Raw genomic sequence first — 21,180 nt, 5'->3', positions numbered from 1 at the left:
GCGGGCTGAGGTGCCATGACGGCAGCCTCGAAGGTTCTGGTAAGAACTTTGGAGATAATTATACGCAGAATGGGAAGCTACAGGACAGGTGAATCAGAGGAATCTGAGTTACATCTAGAAAATTCACTTTGGCTGCTGTGTGGAAACTGGATTGGAGGGGAGACTGACAGATGCAGGCAAACAGGCAGGAAGCACAGGTGTGGAAGGGCGAGTCTCTGCTCTGCCACTTTGTCATTGTTAGTTGTTGTCGAGTTAGCTCCGACTCATGGTGACCCCACGTACAACGTACAGAGTGCCTGGTCCTGCCCCATCTTCATCGTCACTGGTATGTTTGAGTCCATTGTTGCAGATATTGTGCCTTCCAACCTAGAGGGCTCATTTTCCAGCACTACAGAACAATATTCTTTCTGCTGTGATCCACAGGTTTTCATTGGCTGACTTTCAGAAGTAGATTGCCAGGCCTTTCTTCCTAATCTGTCTTAGTCTGAAAGCTCCGCTGAAACCTGTCCATCATGGGTGACCCTGCTGGTACTTGAAATACCAGTGGCATAGCTTCCAGCATCATAGCAATATGCAAGCCACCACAGTACGACAAACTGACAGATGGGTATTGGCTCTGCCACTTACTGTCTGTAAAACCCTGGGCAAGTCATTTAACCTTTGTGCCTCTGTTGTCCCAGCTATAAAACGGGCCTTCATTCAGCCTCTCTTTGTTGCATGCCTACTGTGTTCAGGCACTGCTCCGGGTGTGAGATACAGCAGTGAACAAGACAGACCTATCCCCTGCTCTGGTAGGGCTCATGTTCTAGTGAGGGACAAACTCCAAATCAGAAAACCAGCAGAGAGTGCCAAGTGCTCCCTGGGAATTAAAATAGGGCTATTGTTAGAAGGTGGCTGGGTGTGGTCAGGGTAGAATCCTCTGAGTTGACATCTGGCCTGAGACCCACATGACAAGAAGAAGCCAGTCCCAGAGAAGGGCCTTTGGTCAGGGAAGGGCCAGGGGAAGAAGGAGCTTGAGGGGTGGTAACAGAACCTGCTTCCCTGGGGCTGTTAAAAAAAACCCGTTGCCAGAGAGTCGAGATTCTGACTCATAGTGACCCTATAGGACAGGGTAGGACTGCCCCATAGGGTTTCTAATGAGTAGCTGGAGGATTCGAACTGACAGACCTTTTGGTTAGCAGCCGAGCCCTTAACCACTGCTCCACCAGGGTTCCAGTGGGGCTGTTAGGATGAAACAAATGCTCAGAATAGCATCTGGCCCGTCGTCAGTGCTCAATAAATGTTAGTGTTTATAAACACAATGATTATGACTGCAGAGCTGGAAATAAGTAGCGGGTTCCACATATTTTAAAGGTAGTCCCTACTCACAAGTTGATTGGATATGGGGACTCAGGGAAAAGGAAGAATCCAGAGGACTCTTAGGTTTGGGGCTTTACGGTAGAAGGGAATGTTGCTACTTACCGAGGTACTCCTGTTTACTTGAAGGGTCCCAGGGCCTGAGACAGGCCACCCTCACCTAGGGCCTACCTCATTCTGAGGAATTTTGGAATCCTCTGGAAAGGTCCTCCCAAAGCCTGCACATCCTCCCTTCATATTGCTTCGCCCTTAGGCTTGCAGGCCTTGTTCTCCTCAGAGCCTGTGAGCAAACTGCCCCCCTTGGCCCTGCCCCACCTCGATGCCCATGCCCACCCAGGCCACCTCAGCCCAGCCTGGCTGTGGTGAACCATATGCCGGAACTGAGGCCCATGTGACTTATCTAACATTCCTTGTCTGTATTCTTTCAACAATAGTCATTAAAATATTTATTGAACACCTCCCATGTGCTGTCTGGAAACCCTGGTGGCGTAGTAGTTAGGAGCTACAGCTGCTAACCAAAAAATGCTCGGCAGTTCGAATCCACCAGGCGCTCCTTGGAAACTCTATGGGGCAGTTCTACTGTGTCCTACAGGGTCGCTATGAGTTGGAATCGACTCGATGGCAGTGGGTTTTTTGTGCTGTCTGGAGTTCCCATGTGGTGCAAGTGCGCTTAGCTGCTAACTGAAAGGTTGGAGGTTGGAGTCCATCCAGAGGTGCCTTGGAAGAAAAGCCCGGCGATCTACTTGCAAAAAGTCAGCCATTGAAAACCCCATGGATCACAGTTCTATTCTGACACGCATGGGGGTGCCATGAATCGGAATCGACTTGATGGCAATTGGTTTGAGCTTTGTTGTTTTTTTTTAAACAAATAATTATGTCAGATCCTATGTTCTCTAAAGAAAAATAAAGCAAAGGAAAGGGATAGAAATGAAGCTGAGGATAAGGATGGGTTTTTAATTACAGAATGTCTCTCATTAAGCGGATGTTCGAGCAGAGACTGAGGATGTAAGAACGTGAGCCAAGGAATCAGATCATCTCTGGGGAACAGCCTTCCAGGCAGAGAACAGCTTGAGGGTGTGAGAGGGGCAGAGGCTGAAGAGTGAGGCTGGTGTGACCGTGTGGCTGAAGGAGAGGGAATAAGGGAGAGGGTGGGAGGCTGTGCAGTCTACAGATCTCGCAGGGTCTGTGTAGGACTTTGAGTAACATGAGGAGCTCCTGGAGGGTTTGAACTCCCTGGCCCATGTGCAGGGAATAGTGTGGGGGCCACGTGCCCTGGCTTTTGAACGAAACAAACAAAAACTCGCCATGGAATTGACTGTAGGACAGAGTAGAAGTGCCCGGTAGGGTTTCTGAGGCTGTTATCTTTACAGAAGCAGACTGCCGCATCTTTCTCCTGCGGAGTGGCTGGTGGGTTCAAACCGCTGACCTTTCTGTTAGCGGCCAGGCACTTTAACCACTGCACCACCAGGGCTCCTATGTTATGAACTGAACATTAAATTTCTTTGGGGCAGGTTCCCTGCCTCCTTCCTCTCTACAGAGCCCAGGGCTCAGTCAGGGGCTCAGTCATGCTGGCCCCATGTGGGTCCCTCATGCATCTCAGGTGAGACCCACACAGAATGCCTGACCAGTCCACAGTCAGGGAGGGGAGGTGTCACATTCCTGCCCACAGCAGGCCTAGCTGGAGGATGGACAGAGGGTCCCACAGGCCTTCCATTTTCTGAGTCCCAGTTTTCATGTGTAATGGTAGTAGGCACGTTTTTGAAGTAATCTCTGTGCATTGCATTGAGCCTGTGTATGTATTCATATCCCTGTCTGTCAGCTCTTATCTATTCCCTCTCTGCTTGATTATTGAGTTTCCTCATGGGAGGGACTGGGTCTCAGCAGGCATTTGAATTAACCCTGATCTTTGTGAAAGGTCATAAACCCCTGTGGGTGGTTGCTAGAAGGGAGACAAGCCAGATAGAGGGAAGAACAGGGATCCACATCCCTGGCCCAGGAGTTAGGAGACCTAACTTCTAGTCTCAGTCGTGCCACAAAACTTGCTGAGTGACTTCTCCTGAACCTCAGTTTTCCCATTTGTAAAATGATGTGGATTAGGGTAGATTAAAAAAAAAAAAATGCCTTTGAGTTGATTTCGGCTCATGACAATCCCATGTGTTACAGAGTAGAACTGTTCCATAGGGTTTTCTTGGCTGTAATCTTTATGGAAGTAGATCACCGGGCTTTTCTTCCGAGGCACTGTTGGGTGGGTTCAAACCACCAACCTTTAGTCAAGTGCAAACCATTTGAGCCACACAGGAACCTTTTCAGTGATTCTTAAACTCTGTTGAAACCCCCAACAAAATATGGACCTCGCCAGAATAATGAGTGCAACAAAATTCACACAAAACTTTGCTGCGATTGGGAGGAGAGGGATCACAAGCTCATAAATTTGTCCAAAGGCCTCTTCCAGTTCTGACAGTGTTCTTCTCTGTACCTTGATTGTACGCTGACCCAGGGAGGCTCTAACCATGGGGGGAAGATGGTTTTCATATCCAGGTGATCTAGGACTTGTTTTCTTAAAACAAAAAAAAAAAAAGACGTGTGGGATATGTTCATGGAGGCAAAGAAGGAGTTTGTGGTCTGGGACCTGTGTGTGGATACAGGGGATGATGGAGAAGGGAAGGGCCACCTGGATGCTGGGCCGCTCAGTGAGGGAGATGCAGGAGAAGGTGGGGAGAGCCACGGGGGGAGGTGAGGTGCAGCAGAGAGAGGAACTGGGCGGTGGGAAGGAGTTGGGGATGAGTGACAGGCTGAGGGCTAGAGAGCTGTGGGCAGAAGAGGGGACCTGGGTAGGGACTTGCCCTGTGCCAAAGGTACTAGGGAGAAGAGGCCCCTGTGAGTGGTGAGGGGTTGCCCCCCTTGACTGAGGACCTGGGAGGTGGCTCTGGGACAAACTAGGCACCATCCTTTCTCACCAGGCAGTGCCTCTCTGCACGTTCACACCCAATGCCTCGCTGGCAGGAGCTGCCGCTGTAACCTGAGCCCCAGATGCCAGAAGGAGGAGAGACCCACCCTGTCCCCCTCGGTCTCCCCAGCTCCCTCCCTGTGCCAAGGCTCATGCAGGCCCAGCCCAGGGTAGAAAGGGGCTTGGAACAGGCAAGGATTAGGGGCCGATGACAGGTTGTCAGCGGTTCTGAGGAGGACAACTTCATAATCTCCAGCACCCCGTGCTGCAGTGCCCTTTGATCCGGCCTTTGAAAGCTTGATTATGAGACACAGCCCATGTTTCCATAAGGGGGGGGAACAATTGTTTCCAGCCCAAAGGACTCTTTGTACAGCCCTGGGACCAAGCCCCAGGAGCTGCGGGGGGAGGGGAAGGAAGGACACCCCGCCTCAGGGTGGGGAGGGGGTTGGGGCAGGGCCATGCTGGGCGAGGCAGCTTCGTGGCACCCACCAAGCCTCCCTGTGATGGGCAAAGGGCATGAATGATGTCCTGATGCCAGCCCAAGGGGCAAGCCCAGGCCCAGTGAGGGTGGAAGTGGGTCCTTTCTGAACTGCTCCAGCCTCAGTCTTAGAATGCACACTCTTGGCCCCAGTTAAGGTTGGTGTTGGGATATCTAGCTGCCAGGCTGGCAATGCTCCCTCTGTCTGGGGGAAGGACTGACTCCTCCTGGCTAGGTTTTTTAACCTGACCAAACAGTTATCAGGGTACCAAACCCACAGCCGTCAAGCCCATTCCAACTCATAGTGACCCTATAAGACAGAGTAGAACTGCCCCATAGGGTTTACAAGAAGCAGCTGGTAGATTCAAACTGCCGAACTTTTGGTTAGCAGCCATAACCCTTAACCACTGCGCCTCCAGGGCTCCTATCAGGGTAGGGAGTAGGGGATTTGGGATGCAGAGTGTCTGAGGGTAAGGAGAGCTTAGAGAAGATTTGAAGTGGGGATAAAGGAGGGACATGTTGGGAGCAGGTAGTAATTCTGAATGCAGCAGAATCTCTCCAGATGGAGCTGCCTCCTGCCCATCTCTACCTGCGCTGGAGGCTTCCCAGGGGCCTGGGCACAGCATACCCTCAGGTTTTGCAAAACAAATCAGGCTGTTGGAGATGTAAGAGCTCTGCTCCTCTTCCAGAGCAAGGGAGAGAAGTCTGGATTCGTGGGGGCTTCTGCCCAACCCTAGCTGCCCCCCTTGCCCATTTGTTAGTTAAATCCAACCCTTCCCTCCCTACCAAACCTTCTGTCAGCATGTGACCAGGCCCGGGGGCTGTACTAGACTGACCTCCCAGTCAGTCAGCTCTAGGGCAAGGAGCTGGTTTTGACTCTGGGGAATTTATGAAGCACAGCCTTTTCTCTGGCACAGGTGGAAGGGAGGGGGCGCTGGCTGGAGATGGGGGCCAGGTTTGGGATCTTATGGGGCTGTACCTGGAGAGACCAGAATGACTCAGCTAGGTGGAAGATAAGCAGAAAGCGTTAAATGATGGCTCCCCAAACATTATCCAGGAGTCCCTGGGTGGCTCAAATGGTTACGTGCTCAACTATTAGCCAAAAGTTGGTGGTTTGAGCCCATGCATGGGCGCCTTGGAAGACAGGTGTGGTGATCTGCTTCCCAAAGGTCACAGCTTGAAAAGCCTATGGAGCAGTTCTACTCTGCACACATGGGGTCGCCAGGAGTCAGAATCGACTCAATGGCAGCTAACTACAACAAAACATTACCCACACAACCTGTGGGTAATGCAAAGCTGAGCTTATTGCTTACCACACAGTCTTGTAGAGCAGAAGGCAAGGTCAGAGTTGATTGAGATGGAATTGGAAGTTTGGTTTAAGATAGATCTTTCAGTGTTTTTTATTAGGATTGGATAAGGATCAGGTTACAACAGTCCAGCATTCATGGAAACAGCAAGGTGAGGATTTTTTTTGTGGTAAAACATATATATGACAAAACATTTGCCAATTCAACAATTTTTACACGCACAACGCAGTGACGGTTGATTACGTTCACCATGTTGTGCAACCATCACCACTATCCTTTTCCACATTATTCCACCAAGGTGAAAATTTTTGAGGCTAGGGAATCAAATGATCTTAGGAAGCCAAATGTTGATGTTTTCCATTGAAAAGCTGATGAGTCTTTTGGGATGTTCCTATGGTGAACATTCAAGCCTTTTACTTGGGCAGAGTCGCCTGAAACAGTAAAGTTATGCTAACGAAGACAATGCAACAGTAAAGTCATGTTAATGTGACAGTAAACTGTGTGTGTCTCAGATGTAAATTATGAGAGTGTGGGGGTAGAGGCTTGTCTGCTTAGGGTACGGAGTAGGGGCTAACAGGTCTGTGGTCCTGAAGAGCAAAGACCAGACTGCCCTACATGAGACAGAGAAGCTTTAGACTTGGAGACCCGGAGGAAGAGACGCTCCAACTGACCCCAGGAGAGGCCAGGACTCAGGCATGTGGACTGGGAACCAGGTCTGCAGGTGCCAAACCGGTCTCTGCCCATGAGCTGGGCTGTGTTGACTTTGGCAGCCCAGCCCTGAGTCTCCTCCCACCCCAGAAGGGCCTGAAACTGACACTGGGCCCTGTTGGGGGTTGGAGATGTTCCTAGTCCAGTCCTGCTCAAGCCGGCTGTGCCCAAACGTGGCAGAGAAAGCCAGTGGGCGGGTATCGGAAGAGGGAGGCTGCTTCTGACGGGAGCTGGTACCTGGGCCCAGTTGGGTGAGGCCAGGGCTGGGGAGCACCTGGACTGAGTGAGAAACGCCTCTTGGTCTCACACTGGTGAAGACCTGGACAGACAAGATGGGGGAGAGAAGAGATGAGCTTTGAGGACATCAGCTAACATCCTATGGGCTTCTACAGATGGGGTACCTACAACAAGCTGAAATCTGTTGGGTGCCACTGAGTTGATTTCAACTCAGAGTGATCCCATGTGACAGAGGAGAACTCCTCCATAGGGTTTTCTAGGCTATAATCTTTATGGGTCGGGAGCAGATTGCCAGGTCTTTTTCCTGCGGAGTTGCTGGGTGGGTTCGAACGCCAACCTTTCGGTTAGCAGCTGAGCACTTAACCATTCCTCCACCAAGGCACTAATCTTTCATCACAATGGACTATTTTATAGATGGGGAAATCAAGGCATAGAGAGCTTCAGTGGCCTGAACAAGCAAACAAGCAGACGGAATGGAATTCAAAGTCAAGTTTTTTGTCTTCAAAGGCCAACTTTTTGCTGTGCCATCTGGCAGCATTCTTCAGGGCTCTCCAGGTACCTCATCCTTGAAGATGCCAAGAGGGAAACTCTGATCACTTCGATCTTGGCTGAAGGGATGACATGACAGCCAGAAACAGAGACCTGGAAGAAGATGGAGAGAAAGGAGGGGAACAAAAGGGCAGTTCAGAGAGATGTGCAGGGACAGAGATGGGGAGGAGAAGTAGAAGGGGGAGATGGAGAATGTGTGTACGTGTGTGTGATGTCGTTAGGTGCCATCAAGTCGGTTCTGACTCACAGCGACCCCTATGTACAACAGAACGAAACACTGCCCGGTCCTGCGCCATCCTCACGATCACTGTTTCCAACTTTCTCATTCCAATCACCAGTAATTACCAATGCATCTTGATTGCATGTTTGATCAATTTCAGACTGCATAAATTGGTAAAAATCTTCAATGTTTGAGCTCATTGTTGCAGCCACTGTGTCAGTCCATCTTGTTGAGAGGATCTTCTCTTTTTCGCTAACCCTCTACTTTACCAAGCATGATGTCCTTCTCCAGGGACTGATCTCTCCTGGTAACATGTCCTAAGTACCTGAGACAAAGTCTTACCATTCTCACTTCCAAGGAGCACTCTGGCAGTATTTTTTTCAAGACAGACTTATTCCTTCTTCTGGCAGTCCGTGGTATATTCAATATTCTTCACCAACACCATAATTCAAAGGTGTCAATTCTTCTTTGGTCTTTCTTATTCATTGTCCAGCTTTTGCATGCATATGAGGCAACTGAAAATACCACAGCTTGGGTCAGGCGCACCTTAGTCCTCAAAGTGACATATTTGCTTTTGAACACTTTAAAGAGGTCTTTTGCAGGAGACTTGCCCAATGCAATACGTCATTTGATTTCTTGACTGCTGCTTCCATGGGCATTGATTGCGGAGCCAAGTAAAATGAAATCCTTGACAACTTCAATTTTTTCTCCGTTTATCATGTTGTTGCTTATTGGTTTAGTTGTGAGGATTTTTGTTTCCTTTATATTGAGGTGTAATCCACCCTGAAGGCTGTAGTCCTTGATGTTCATCAGTAACTGCTTCAAGTCCTCTTCACTCTCAGCAAGCAAGGCTGTGTCATCTGCATATCACAGGTTGTTAATGAGTCTTCCTTCAAACCTGATACCATGCTCTTCTTCATATCAGGCTAGCTTCTCAGATTATTTGCTCAGCATACAGATTGAACAAATACGGTGAAAGGATACAACCCTGGCACACACCTTTCCTGACTTTAAACCATGCAGGATCCCCTTGTTCTGTTTGAACGACTGCCTCTTGATCCACGTACAGGTTTCTCATGAACACAATTAAGTGTTCTGGAATTTCCATTCTTTGCAATGTCATCCATAATTTGTTATGATCCACACAGCCAAATGCCTTTGTACAGTCAATAAAACACAGGTAAACATCTTTCTGGTATTCTGTGTTTTCAGCCAAGATCCATCTGAGCAATGATATCAATTCAGCAATGATATCCCTCATTCCACAGTTGGCCCCTGGCCTTGTTCTGACTGACAATATTGAGCTTTTCTATCGTCTCTTTCCACAGATATAGTCAATTTGATTCCTGTGTTTTCCATCCAGTGATGTCCACACGTATAGTCGCTGTGTATGTTGTTGAAAAAAGGTATTTGCAATGAAGAAGTTGTTGGTGTTGGAAAATTCTCTCATGCGATCTCCAGCATCCTTTCTATCACCAAAGCCGTATTTTCCAACTACAGATCCTTCTTGTTTCCAACTTTCATTCCAATCACCAATAATTACCAATGCGTCTTGATTGCGTGTTTGATCAATTTCAGACTGCATAAATTGGTAAAAATCTTCAATTTCCTCATCCTTGGCATTAGTGGTTGGTGCACGAATTTGAATAATAGTCGTGTTAATTGGTCTTCCTTGTAGACGTATGGATATTATCCTGTCACTGACAGCACTGTACTTTAGGATACCAAAAAAAAAAAAAAAAAACCCAAACCTGTTACTGTTGAGTTGATTCCAACTCATACGGACCCTATATGACAGAGTAGAACTGCCCCTTAGGGTTTCCAAGGAACGGCTGGTGGATTCGAACTGCTGACATTTTGGTTAGCAGCTGAGCTCTTAACCACTGGGCTACCAGGGCTCCCGTACTTCAGGATAGATCTTAAAAAGTTCTTTTTGACAATGAATGCGATGTCATTCCTCTTCAATTGGTCGTTCCCGGCATAGTATATCATATAATTGTCTTATTCAGAATGGCCAATACCAGCCCATTTCCGCTCACTAATGCCTAGGATATCGATCTTTATGAGTTCCATTTCATTTCTGACGACTTCTGATTTTCCTAGATTCATTCTTCGTACATTCCACATTCCAGTTGTTAATGGATGTTTGCAGCTGTTTCTTCTCATTTTGAGTTGTGCCACATCAGCAGATGAAGGTCCTGAAAACTTTACTCCAACCACATCAAGGTCAACTCTGCTTTGAGGAGGCGGCTCTTCCCCAGTTGTCTTTTGAGCCTTCCAACCTGAGAGGCTCATCTTCTGGCACTGTATCAGACAATGTTCCACTGCTATTCATAAGGTTTTCACTGGCCAATTTTTTTCAGAAGTAGACCACCAGGTCCTTCTTCCTAGTCTGTCTTAGTCTGGAAGCTATGCTAAAACCTGTCCACCATGGGTAACCCTGATGGTATTTGAAATACCAATGGCAGGGCTTCCAGCATCACAGCAACACGCAAGCCCCTACAGTTTGGCAAACTGACAGACACATCATGGTTTTTTTTTTCTTGCCACCTTCACGAACACCCCGTATCCAGAACTGCCGGTTACTCCCACCCACACTTCCCAACAGCCTGGAGCCCAGGGAGCTGCCTAGCATCAACACTCCAAACTTTAAAAATAATTTTCTTATCTATCGTCCCTTTTCAGAAACGGATGGAGACAGGTGGAATGGGACCAGTGAGTGTCAGAGAAGGGTAAAGACAGGTGCAGAGTTGGTTTTTTCGTGGGGGAGAAGTAGTGGGAAAGGCAGGGAAGAGTGGAGAGAGGGGCAGAAGGAGCAGGGTGTCTGAGACAGGCTGGCACAGATCTGCATTCTCCCCAGCTCGGCCAGCTCCCTGCAGTTACCTCAGGCCCTCCAGCTTGTCACCATGGTGATGGCTGGGCTCAGGGACTTTGTGTCCAGCCTCTGCTGCCCATGGCAGTCCGCGCTGGCCAAGATTTTGCCTTGCTGCAGGCTGAGGGGTAGGGATGGGGATGTTGCAGGGTGTTTCCGGGCTCAGAGAGACTGATGGGAGAAGGTGGGGTCAGGGACAGGGCGTAAGCATTGCCCTGGATCTTGGGCAATAGGATCTGAGGGATGGTCTACCCTTAAGGGTACTTTCTGTCGGATGATGGTGAGAGAGTCTATCTTCAGTACCCTTGACTGAGACAGATAATGCTCCTGGGTCCTACAAGAGGCAACGGGCAAACTTTCTTGAGGAGGGAGGGAAGGACAGGAAAGTAAGACCTGGACCCCAAGATTTCTCAAGCCCAGGGACCTCCCCCTGCATTCATCTCTCATCCATGCTTCAGCATCCCCAAAAGGACTTAATTATAATAACAAGAAAAGTAATAGAAGCCATTGTTTACTGAAAACTTACTTTGAACCAGATATTCCATTAAGTGCCTTATTTTAACTTCATTTTTTAATTTGCCACAGACTGGCAAGTTAGGTATTGTTGTATCCATTTTTCAAAAGAGGAAACTGAGGTCCAGAGAGGTTAAGTAATTTGCTCACTTGGTCTAGGATTCCTTTAAAGACCATCAGTCCTGACCGGCTGATCCCTTCCCCAGAGGCCGGTCTACCCTGATTTGCCAGCATTCTATGGAGACGAGTCCTCTGGAGTCCTAACAGCCACTGGGCCCCATCAGTCATGCCAGTTACCACTTAAAATATAAGCCCCTCCTGGCATATATTCGTTCCTGTATGCTCATCCCCTTGCTGTTTTGAACTTCCTCTCTCCAACCAAGCCTTCCACTGCTTCCTTCCCTTCCAAACCCTTCCATTTTGCCATCTAGAATCCTTGATCCATGAAAACTCTCTACATGGTCATCCCTTCCGTAGTCTATTCCTAGCACCTATGGCCTTAAAATCCCTGGGTGGTGCATACAATAATGCATAATGCGCTCACCTGCTAACTTACATTTGGAGGTTTGAGTCTACCCAGAGGCGCCTTGAAAGAAAGGCCTAGTGACTTCATTCAAAAATAATAGCCATTGAAAACCCTATGGAGCACAGTTCTACTCTGACACACATAGAGTTGCCATGAGTAGGAATCAACTCAATGCCAAGCGTTTGTTTGTTTTAATGGCCTTAACAGAGAACCTGGCTCCCCTGAGGACCCTACTTCCTGGGAGCATCTCCAGGGAGGCTGTGACTGTCTCCACACCTCAGGCACCCTGGGGCCCTTGCGCATTAGTGTTGCTTCCAGAGATTCCTGCAAGGTTCCTTCCTTTTGGTTTTGCCATCTCTCTCCTCTTTAACACTCTACCACCTGCTGGTTACCTACCCTCATTCCTTAAGGATCTGGGGACCTGGATTGGAGTCTCTCTTCCCATCCTGCCCTTATTCTGGGTGACTTCAATGTCCAGAGATAACCATTCAGTATCTTACCTTTTTGTTGCTTGACCTCCTCAACTTCAATGATCTTCCCTTCCATTCTCCTACAGCCCATGACCACATCCTGTATTTTGTCTTCACAAGAGTACCCCTTGGAATCAAGGATGGTGAGACTTCACTTTGTCTCATGTACTTTGGACATGTTATCAGGAGGGACCAGTCCCTGGAGAAAGAGACCAGGCTTGGTAAGGTAGAGGGTCAGCGAAAAAGAGGAACACCTGTATTCCTACCACTAGATCCCTACGGGCAATATTCTGGTGTGTTTATTTTCCGTCTTTTTTCTAAGCATACAAAAATACAAACATATACATATAAAAATGGGATTATATTATTATTTACACAATTTGATATCTTGCTTTTTTCACTGAACAAAATGGTCTTGAGTTGCTTTCCCTTGCCCCATATATTCTTCTAAGAATTTATGATTTTAAAGGCCAAAAAAAATCAATCTTTCATTGAATGAATGTATCATAATATAAAAAAAAAATTAAGAATGGCATTTTAAATGTTTTGTATAAAAGCACATTTTTGACAACTGATGCCTCTCAGCATGCAAGTCAACTGGTACCTTATCTCTTTGTGTTCTTACAACTCCTCAGAGGCTAGCAGCGTCAGCAAGTTAGACATTTCACAAGGATACTATACCCCAAAGATTTAAAGTCGTATTCCCGAGGAGTTGTTTAGAAGGGACATATTCTGTAAAGAGTCACACATGAATAACTGAAGGTCTGTTCCTAAAGTTGACTTGCTGAACTCCTACAAGCTGTAAAACAGAGTTGGTGGGTTTGTGATCCAACCTATTCCCATTGTGGTGTATAAAATGGATGTTGTTACCTGGACCTAAAATGAGGGTTCCTCCTTGCTGAGCTGAGTCTCCTTAAAAATCAAGCAGAGGGCCAGTCACTGCCCGCCACTGGCTCTGAATGCTTCCTGACAGTAGATTTGATTGCATATGGGGACTCTTCCTGAGGAGGCAATTTCTTCACCTCTTTTCATTCCCAATCTTTTATAAATTTCTCTCTCAGGGTCAACACAGATTTCATGAGTGTACCCAGCCAGTTTGCAGAAAGGCTCAGTATGATGGTAGGATGACTGCCCAGTCACTGTAAGGGTGACATTTGCTTCTTCTAAGAAACTCTTGGGGATTTTGGCCAGATCTTCTATGTATTCCTTGCAGATGTAACACAGGAAATACCGCACAAAGACGACGACGACCCGGCGCTCTGGGAACAGCGCGCCCAACGGCACTTCCTTCCTGCAGGCGTCCATCACTGGCAGCTCCGCCGGCAGCAGCCAGGGGCCGTATGGCTGCTGACCTGCCGTGTGACCAGGACCGCCGTGCACCCTATCCTTTATTTCTAATGCATATTTTTTGAAACCTCCCGTCCTATGGTGCCTCTACTTTGTCTCTATCAGTTTCTGTTTTTGTTCCCTCCTAATCCCGCTTTCGGAATTGACTCGATGGTAATGGGTTTTTTGTTTTTTGTTTTTTTAAATCCCACTTAGGAGCCCTGGTGGCGCAGTGGTTAAGAGCTCAGCTGCTAACCAAAAGGTCAGCAGTTCGAATCCACCAGCCGCTCCTTGGAAACCCTATGGAGCAGTTCTACTCTGTCCTATAGGGTCTCTATGACTCAGAATCGACTCGAAGGCAACGGGTTTGGTTAATCCCACGTAGACCTCTCAGTCCATCACTCTTGCCTGTTATCCTTTTGCATAGGTCAGGGTTCTTAACTGCAAGCAATAGAATCCATTCCATTTTAAGCAAAACCAACTTTTTTTCCAAGCAGGGATAATGATAGCTCACAGAATTTGGGGGAGTACCCAAAACACAGAATTTAGGCTAAGCTTCCAGAAATATCTCCCCAAAGTACACCAGAGAATTAGGCTGCTCTGCAGAAGAAAACATTCTTTGATGGTTATGAGGGTGAGGAGGGAGGGAGAGGGTTATTCACTAACTAGATAGTAGACAAGAATTATCTTAGGTGAAGGGAAGGATAGCACGCACTACGGGGGAAGTTAGCACAACTGAATTAAACCAAAGCTAAGAAGTTTCCTGAATACAACCAAACACTTCGAGGGACAGAGTACCAGGAGTGGGGGTCGGGGGAACATGCTTTCAGGGGACATCTAGGTCAACTGGCATAACAAAGTTTATTAAGAATAATGTTCTGCATCTGACTTTGGTGAGTGGTGTCTGGGGTCTTAAAAGCTAGAGAGTGGCCATCTAAGATGCATCAGTTGGTCCCAACCCACCTGGAGCAAAGGAGAATGAAGAACACCAAAGACACACGGAAAGTATTAGCCCAAGAGACAGAAAGGGCCACATAAACCAAAGACTTCATCAGCCTGAAACCAGAAGAACTAGATGGTGCCCGGCTACCACCAATGACCGCCCTGACAGGGAACACAACAGAGAGTCCCTGATGGAGCAGGAGAAAAGTAGGATGCAGAACTCAAATTCTAGTAAAAAGACCAGACTTAATGGTCTGACTGCGACTGGATGAACCCCAAAGAGCACGGCCCTCAGGCTCTCTGTCAACCCAGAACTAAAACCATTCCTGAGGCCAACTCTTCAGACAAAGATTAGATCGGACTATGGGACAGAAAATGATATTCATGAAGAGTGTGCTTCTTAGCTCAAGTAGATACATGAGACTAAATGGGCAGCTCCTGTCCGGAGGTGAGATGAGAAGGCAGAGAGGATCAGGAGCTGTTGAAGGGACATGGGGAATCAGGAGTGGAAAGGAGGAGTGTGCTGTCACAGTATAGGGAGAGCAATTATGGTCACATAACAATGTATGTATAAACTTTTGTATGAGAGACTAACTTGAATTGTAAACTTTCACTTAAAGTACAACAATAAAATAAAAAATAATAATTAAAAAAAGAATTAGGCTGCTCTGCCACAATGGAAGGAGCCCTGGTGGTGCAATGGTTAAGTGCTTGGCTGTTAATCGAAAGGTCGATGGTTAGAATCCACCTGCCGCTTCTGCGGAGATGAGGCAGTCTGCTTCCATAAAGATTTACAGCCTTGGAAACCCTATGGTGCAGTTCTGTTCTGTCCTATAGGGACACTATGTGTCAGAATTGGACATATGGCAATGGTTTGGTTTTTGTTTAATTTGTTCCAATGGGGAATTTGCATAAGCAGAGGCTGCCGGCGTGGTGGCGGTGGGGGGCTTAGAACCCTGTCCCCCTGTGCTGTGATCTCCAGCAAATGCTGATCTGTTAGGAGACTTCTCCACCATGCTGGGAGTGGAATTAGCCTCTTTAAGTGCCTCTCTACTGCTCCACTTTTTAGAATATGTCTTATTTTTTTTTATTAACGTCCATTTCAAACATCTTTACCCATTGTCCACCTCTTTCTATGTTCAATGCTACTACTTCCATTCAGACCATCACCTCCTCTTGCCTAGTGTACAGTCTGCTAACTGGTTTCCTAGTCTTCAGCCTTGCTCGCCCTCCGAATAAGCGAAACAGAAACCAAACCTGCTGCCATGGAGTTAACTCCAACTCATGGCTACCCCATGTGTTACAGAGTAGAACTGTGCTCCATAGGGTGTCCTCGGCTGTAATCTTTACAAAAGCAGATTCCCAGGCTCTTCCGTGGTGCTGCTGGGTGGCTTCAAACCTCCAACCTTTCAGTTAGCAGCCGGATGCATGAACTGTTTGCATCACCCAGGAACTCCGATGATAATAGTATTCACCAGGAAAGTTTGTTTGGGGATTAAATGAGTTAATGCAGGGAAAACATTTAGAACAGTGCGTGGCACACAGTAAATGCTCAATAAATGTTAGCCATCGTCTACCTCAACATCATCAGCATCAGATCATCATGCCAAACAGCCCAGAGAAACACAAAATGCTACCAAAAACAGCCCCCAAGCTTTTAAGGGTTTTAAGCCTTTTTTTAAAAACTCTCTTCCCCCTCAAGCATCACCAAGGATTACTCTATCTTCTGTGGGATGAGAACCGCCCCAGTAACTATGCGGGGCATACGCAGAAGTAGATACATCAGGTCCCTGGCCTCAAGGAGCTCATAACAGAGCCAGACACACACAGGACAGCGGATAGTACTCACACGTGTGAAACAGGGAAAAGCTCTAGGACCGTCTCTCCCCTTACCCATTTATGGTGCCTGAGGTAAAGTGCATTTTCTGATTTTATTCTCACAACAACCTTGGGATGTAGGCAGGGGAGGGATTAATATCCGTATTTGTAGGTGAAGAAATTGAGACAGAGAGAGCGCTAAGAAACCAGTCCTCTGGGGCCTGTCTGCTGTTCTTTCTTAAACACTACAGCGATTTGCGTGGTGCAGGAGATGGAAGGCTTGAACCTCAAGCAGAGTGCTTTCCGTCCTCAGCTGGAGCTGGGGCCCGCCCAAACAAAGTCTCTTCCCAACGGCAGACACCTGTGGATTCCACCATCCTGACCTCCTTCCCACCCCTCTCAGCGGAAGAGGAAGACTCCCTTTTCCTGTGTCTGTGATCTTCCCACCTATGCTCTCAGCTCTACTCTCTCCCACCAGCTTAGGAAACTTGCTCCTTCCCGTCTCCCTTCTTTCACCCATTTTCATTGTACTATTTATGAGTTTTGTTTTGTTTGTTTTTTGTGGGGTGAGGGGCAGCGGTGGTTTGCTAGTAGAATTCTTGCCTTCCTTGCCGGAGACTTAGGTTCAATACTCGGCCGATGCACCTAAAGTGCAGCCACCACCTACCCATCTGTCAGTGAAGCCTTGTGTGTTGCTGTGATGCTGAACAGGTTTCAGTGGAGCTTCCAAACTTAGACTAGGAAGAAAGTCCTGGCAATCCTCTTCAGCCAATGAAAACTCTATTGATCACAATGGTCAGATTCTGTTGAGTATGGGGTCACCATGAGTTGGGGGCTGATTCAATGACCGCTAACAACAACAACATTTATGAGTTTTGGCACAAGTATACAGTCCTGTAACCACCACCACAATTGAGTTTAGGACATTTCTACCACCCCCAAAATTTCCCTTGTGGCCCTTTTACTCAATCTCCTCTTTCTACCACCAGCCCCAGATAACCACTGATATTTCTGCCACTATTGTTTAGCCTTTTCTAGAATATACATGAATCATATAGTCTGTACTCATTTGTGTCTGGCTGCTTTCACACAGAGTAATGTTCCTGAGATCTACCCATGATGTTTCTTGTTCCAGCAGTTTATTCCTTATGATTGGTGAGTTGGATTCCACAGTGGGATACACCATTGTATGTTCCTCCATTCCACTCTTGGTGGACATTTTCGCTTGATTCCAATTTTTGGCTTTTATGAATAATGCTTCTATGAAGATTCCTGTATAAGTCTTTGTATGGACAGATGCTTTCATTTCCCCCTGGCATTGCTGGGCCACACGGAGGGACTGTTTATAAGAAACTACCAAAACAGTCTGGCCGGGTCCTATAAATTTAAACAATACACTCTCCCCTTTATTTCAATGTGACTTACAAAGCTATCTCTTCCCAGCATGTCCCCATATGCACTCTATCAAAGTATAATTTTTAATAAGTTAAGAAGATGAGTTTCCTACATATACAGTAAACACATGTCAAAGCTTTACTGAATTCATTAATTAAAAGCTTTATTAAGTTCATTACTGACGGTAAAGCTAGTTCAACAGAGGACACAAGAGATCATGTGCACAGTTAGTGGAAAAAAGAATGCTGGACAACTGGCCCAAAGCAAAAGCATAGAAGTTTCCTAGACACAGCTAAATGCTTTAAGGGACCAAGTAGCTGGGGCTGGGGCCTGGGGACAATAGCTTCGGGGAACGTCTACGCCAATTGGCATAACAGAGTTTATAAAGAAAATGTCAACATCCCACTTTGGTTAGTAGCAGCTGGGCTCTTGAAAGCCTTCCAGTGACCATCTAAGATACATCTATTGGTCCCTTCCCACCCGGAGCAAAGGAGAATGAAGGAAACCAAAGACACAGGGAAAATACTAGCCCAAACAACCAAAGGACCTCATGAACCAGAGACTCCATCAGCCTGAGACCAGAAGGACTAGATGGTGCCCGGCTACCACCAATGACCGCCCTGACAGGGAACACAACAGACAGTCCCTGACGGAGCAGGAGAAAAATGTAGAAAATTAAAATTCACGTAAAAAGACTAGACTTACTGGTGTGATAGAGGCAGGAGGAACCCCTAAAACGATGGCCCCCAGACACTCTGCTAACCCAGAACTGAAACAATTCCCAAAGCCTACTTTTCAGACAAAGATTAGACAGGCCTATAAAACAAAAAATAACGCACGTGAGGAACATGCTTCTTAGTTCAATCAAATATATGAGACCAAATGGGCTGCTCCTGTCCAAAAGCAGGACAAGAAGACAGGAAGGGGCAGGAACTGGACGGACACAGGAAACCTGGGGTGAAAAGGGGGGAAGTGCTGTCACATTGTGGGGATTGCAACCAATGTCACAAAACAGTATGTGTATAGATTTTTGAATGGGAAATTCACTTGCGGTGTATACTTTCACCTAAAGCACAGTAAAAAGGAAAAAAAGAAAGAATGCTGGAATAAGATTGCAAAATTGGATACAAAACTGATTAACGTCCTACAAGACAATAATACTGTAACCGTTGACATTTTTCTACAAGATAAAAATTATTTGCAACTTATCAATTTCCAAGTTTACACCTAAATGTAGAGCCCTACTCATAGTAAACAGTAAGCCAAACAAAGCTGTGTCTCTTAAAGCATATGATGATCCTTCGCTGGCCTGTTAGACCCTGTTCTAGGAAGATTTTGAAAGGGCACACGGTCATCTTTTTGCCTTATTTCTGAACTTTGGATAATTTTTCTTGAGGAAAAAAAAAAAAAAACTTGCCATCAAGTCCCACTCATGGTGATCCTATGTGTGTCAGAGTAGAATTATGCTCTACTGGGTTTTCTTTAATAATATTTTATTGTATTTTTGGTGGAAATATACACAGCAAAACATGTTCCCATTCAACAGTTTCTAGATATAATAATCAGTGACACTGGTTACGTTCTTCACATTTTGTCAACATTCTCATTATTTCTGTTCCAGTTGTTTCACTCCCATTGACTTACACTTCCTGTCCCCCAGTCTTCTTGACTATGATGTAGAATAGCTATTGTCCAAACCAAAAACCCATTGCTGACTCATACAGACCCTATAGGGCAGAGTAGAACTGTCCAATAGGGTTTCCAAGGAGGAGCTGGTGGATGTGAACTGCCGACGTTTTGGTTAGCAGCTTAACCACTGCGGCACCAGGGCTCCAGCTCTCGTCCATTTGGTCTTATATAGATAATTTTTTTTAAACAGCACAATACTCAAGGGTAACAATCTTTACTTTTTGAGTTAAACTGTTACTTAAAGGTGACTTCAGGGGATAATTTCCACCTATAGGGCTTTCAATGGTTGATTTTTCGGAAGTAGATTGCAAGACCTTTCTTCCGAGGCACCTCTGGGTGGACTTGAACCTGCAACCTTTCTGTTAGCAGCCCAGCATATTATTAACCATTTGCACCACCCAAGAAACAAAAAAACCCAAACCAGTTGCTGTAGAGATGATTCCAACTCATGGTGATTCCATGTGTTACGGGGTAGATGTTCTTGGTTATAATCTTTACACAAGATTGCCAGGCCTTTCTTCCTTGGCACCCACTGGGTGGGTTGGAACCACGGAACCTTTAGTTAGTAGTCGAGTGCCACCATTTGTGCCACCCTGGGACCTCCTTTCTTAAGAAGCCTTATTAAAATACTTGTGGTTCTCCAGATGCCTGGCTCCTCCCTGTTTCTGTCAATGTACCAGCTTCTCTCTCTCAGTGACTGAAATGCACTTCCTCCTCAAACCTGACTCCTACTCTCACCAATGACTCTGCTCCTCCCTCACTCCTTCTTCAGGTCCAAGGTCAGATGTCACGTCTCTGACCCCTCTCACTCACGTCCTCTGGCCCCCGGCGGCACTCCTGGCTCCCCACAAGCCCTGCATCCTGGTCTGTCATTGCCAGCATCACTTTGCTTGTCGGCTTCCTCCGGAAGCTTGTGGCCTTCTGCAGGGCAAGGACAGCTTTTTCATTTATGTATCCCCAGGGCCTAGCCCAGCGCCTGGCACTCTGTAAGGCTTAATAAAAGTTTGCTGAATAAGAATGAGGCGCTGGCAGGATGCCTCCTCAGGGTCCCTTCCAGACTTGATGAGTCCCCATTTATGAAATGGTTGCCATGGTTACGCATTCTCTCTCTCTCTCTCTCTCTCTCTCAACCTCTCTCCATACTTCATCGAAATACAGTGGAAACAGAAGTGTCTCCTCATTCGAGCTGGGGGCTGTGGATAAACAGAAGCAGCACTCCACTCCCTCCAGCCCTTTCCCTTAGAGGGTGTACTCAGCCAGTGTATACAAAAGCGGTCCTGGGAGGCCCTGGGCTGGCTAAGGGATCCACATTTGAACATATACGGGAGGATTTTCAGGTCTTCATACCTTTACCCGGGCACTTTGGGGCTCGGAGCTCACTCACTTTAGGGGTGGGCTGGCCCTGCTGAGAGTCCTGGTGGCACAGTGGTTAAGAGTTCAGCTGGCAGCAGAAAGGTGGGGTGCAGAACTCAAGTTCTAGTAAAAACGCCGGACTTAATGGTCTGACTGAGACTGAATGAGCCCCAGAAAGCATGGCCCCCAGACTCTGTGTCAACCCAGAACTAAAACCATTCCCAAGGCCAACTCTTCAGACAAAGATTGGACTGGACTGTGGGACATAAAATGATACTTGTGAAATGTGCTTCTTAGCTCAGGTAGATACATGAGACTAAATGGGCAGCTTCTGTCTGGAGGTGAGATGAGAAGGCAGAGAGGGTTAGGAGCTGGTTGAAGGGACATGGGAAATCAGGGGTGGAAAGGAGGAGTGTGCTGTCACAGTATAGGGAAAGCAATTAGGGTCACATAACTATGTATGTATAAATTTTT

At 46.9% G+C, this 21,180-nt stretch overlaps 1 pseudogene; it reads right to left on the bottom strand.

Moving 5' to 3' along the window:
* Window positions 1-12,925: 12,925 nt before the first annotated feature.
* On the bottom strand, window positions 12,926-20,213 carry LOC101342666 (thioredoxin-like protein AAED1 pseudogene; annotated as a pseudogene).
* Window positions 20,214-21,180: the final 967 nt, after the last annotated feature.

This window comes from Trichechus manatus, unplaced genomic scaffold (genome assembly GCF_000243295.1).
Source record: "Trichechus manatus latirostris isolate Lorelei unplaced genomic scaffold, TriManLat1.0 scaffold00035, whole genome shotgun sequence".
NCBI lineage: Eukaryota > Metazoa > Chordata > Mammalia > Sirenia > Trichechidae > Trichechus > Trichechus manatus.
Note: the sequence above shows the minus strand (reverse complement) of the source record. Positions and strands in the feature narration are given on the sequence as shown.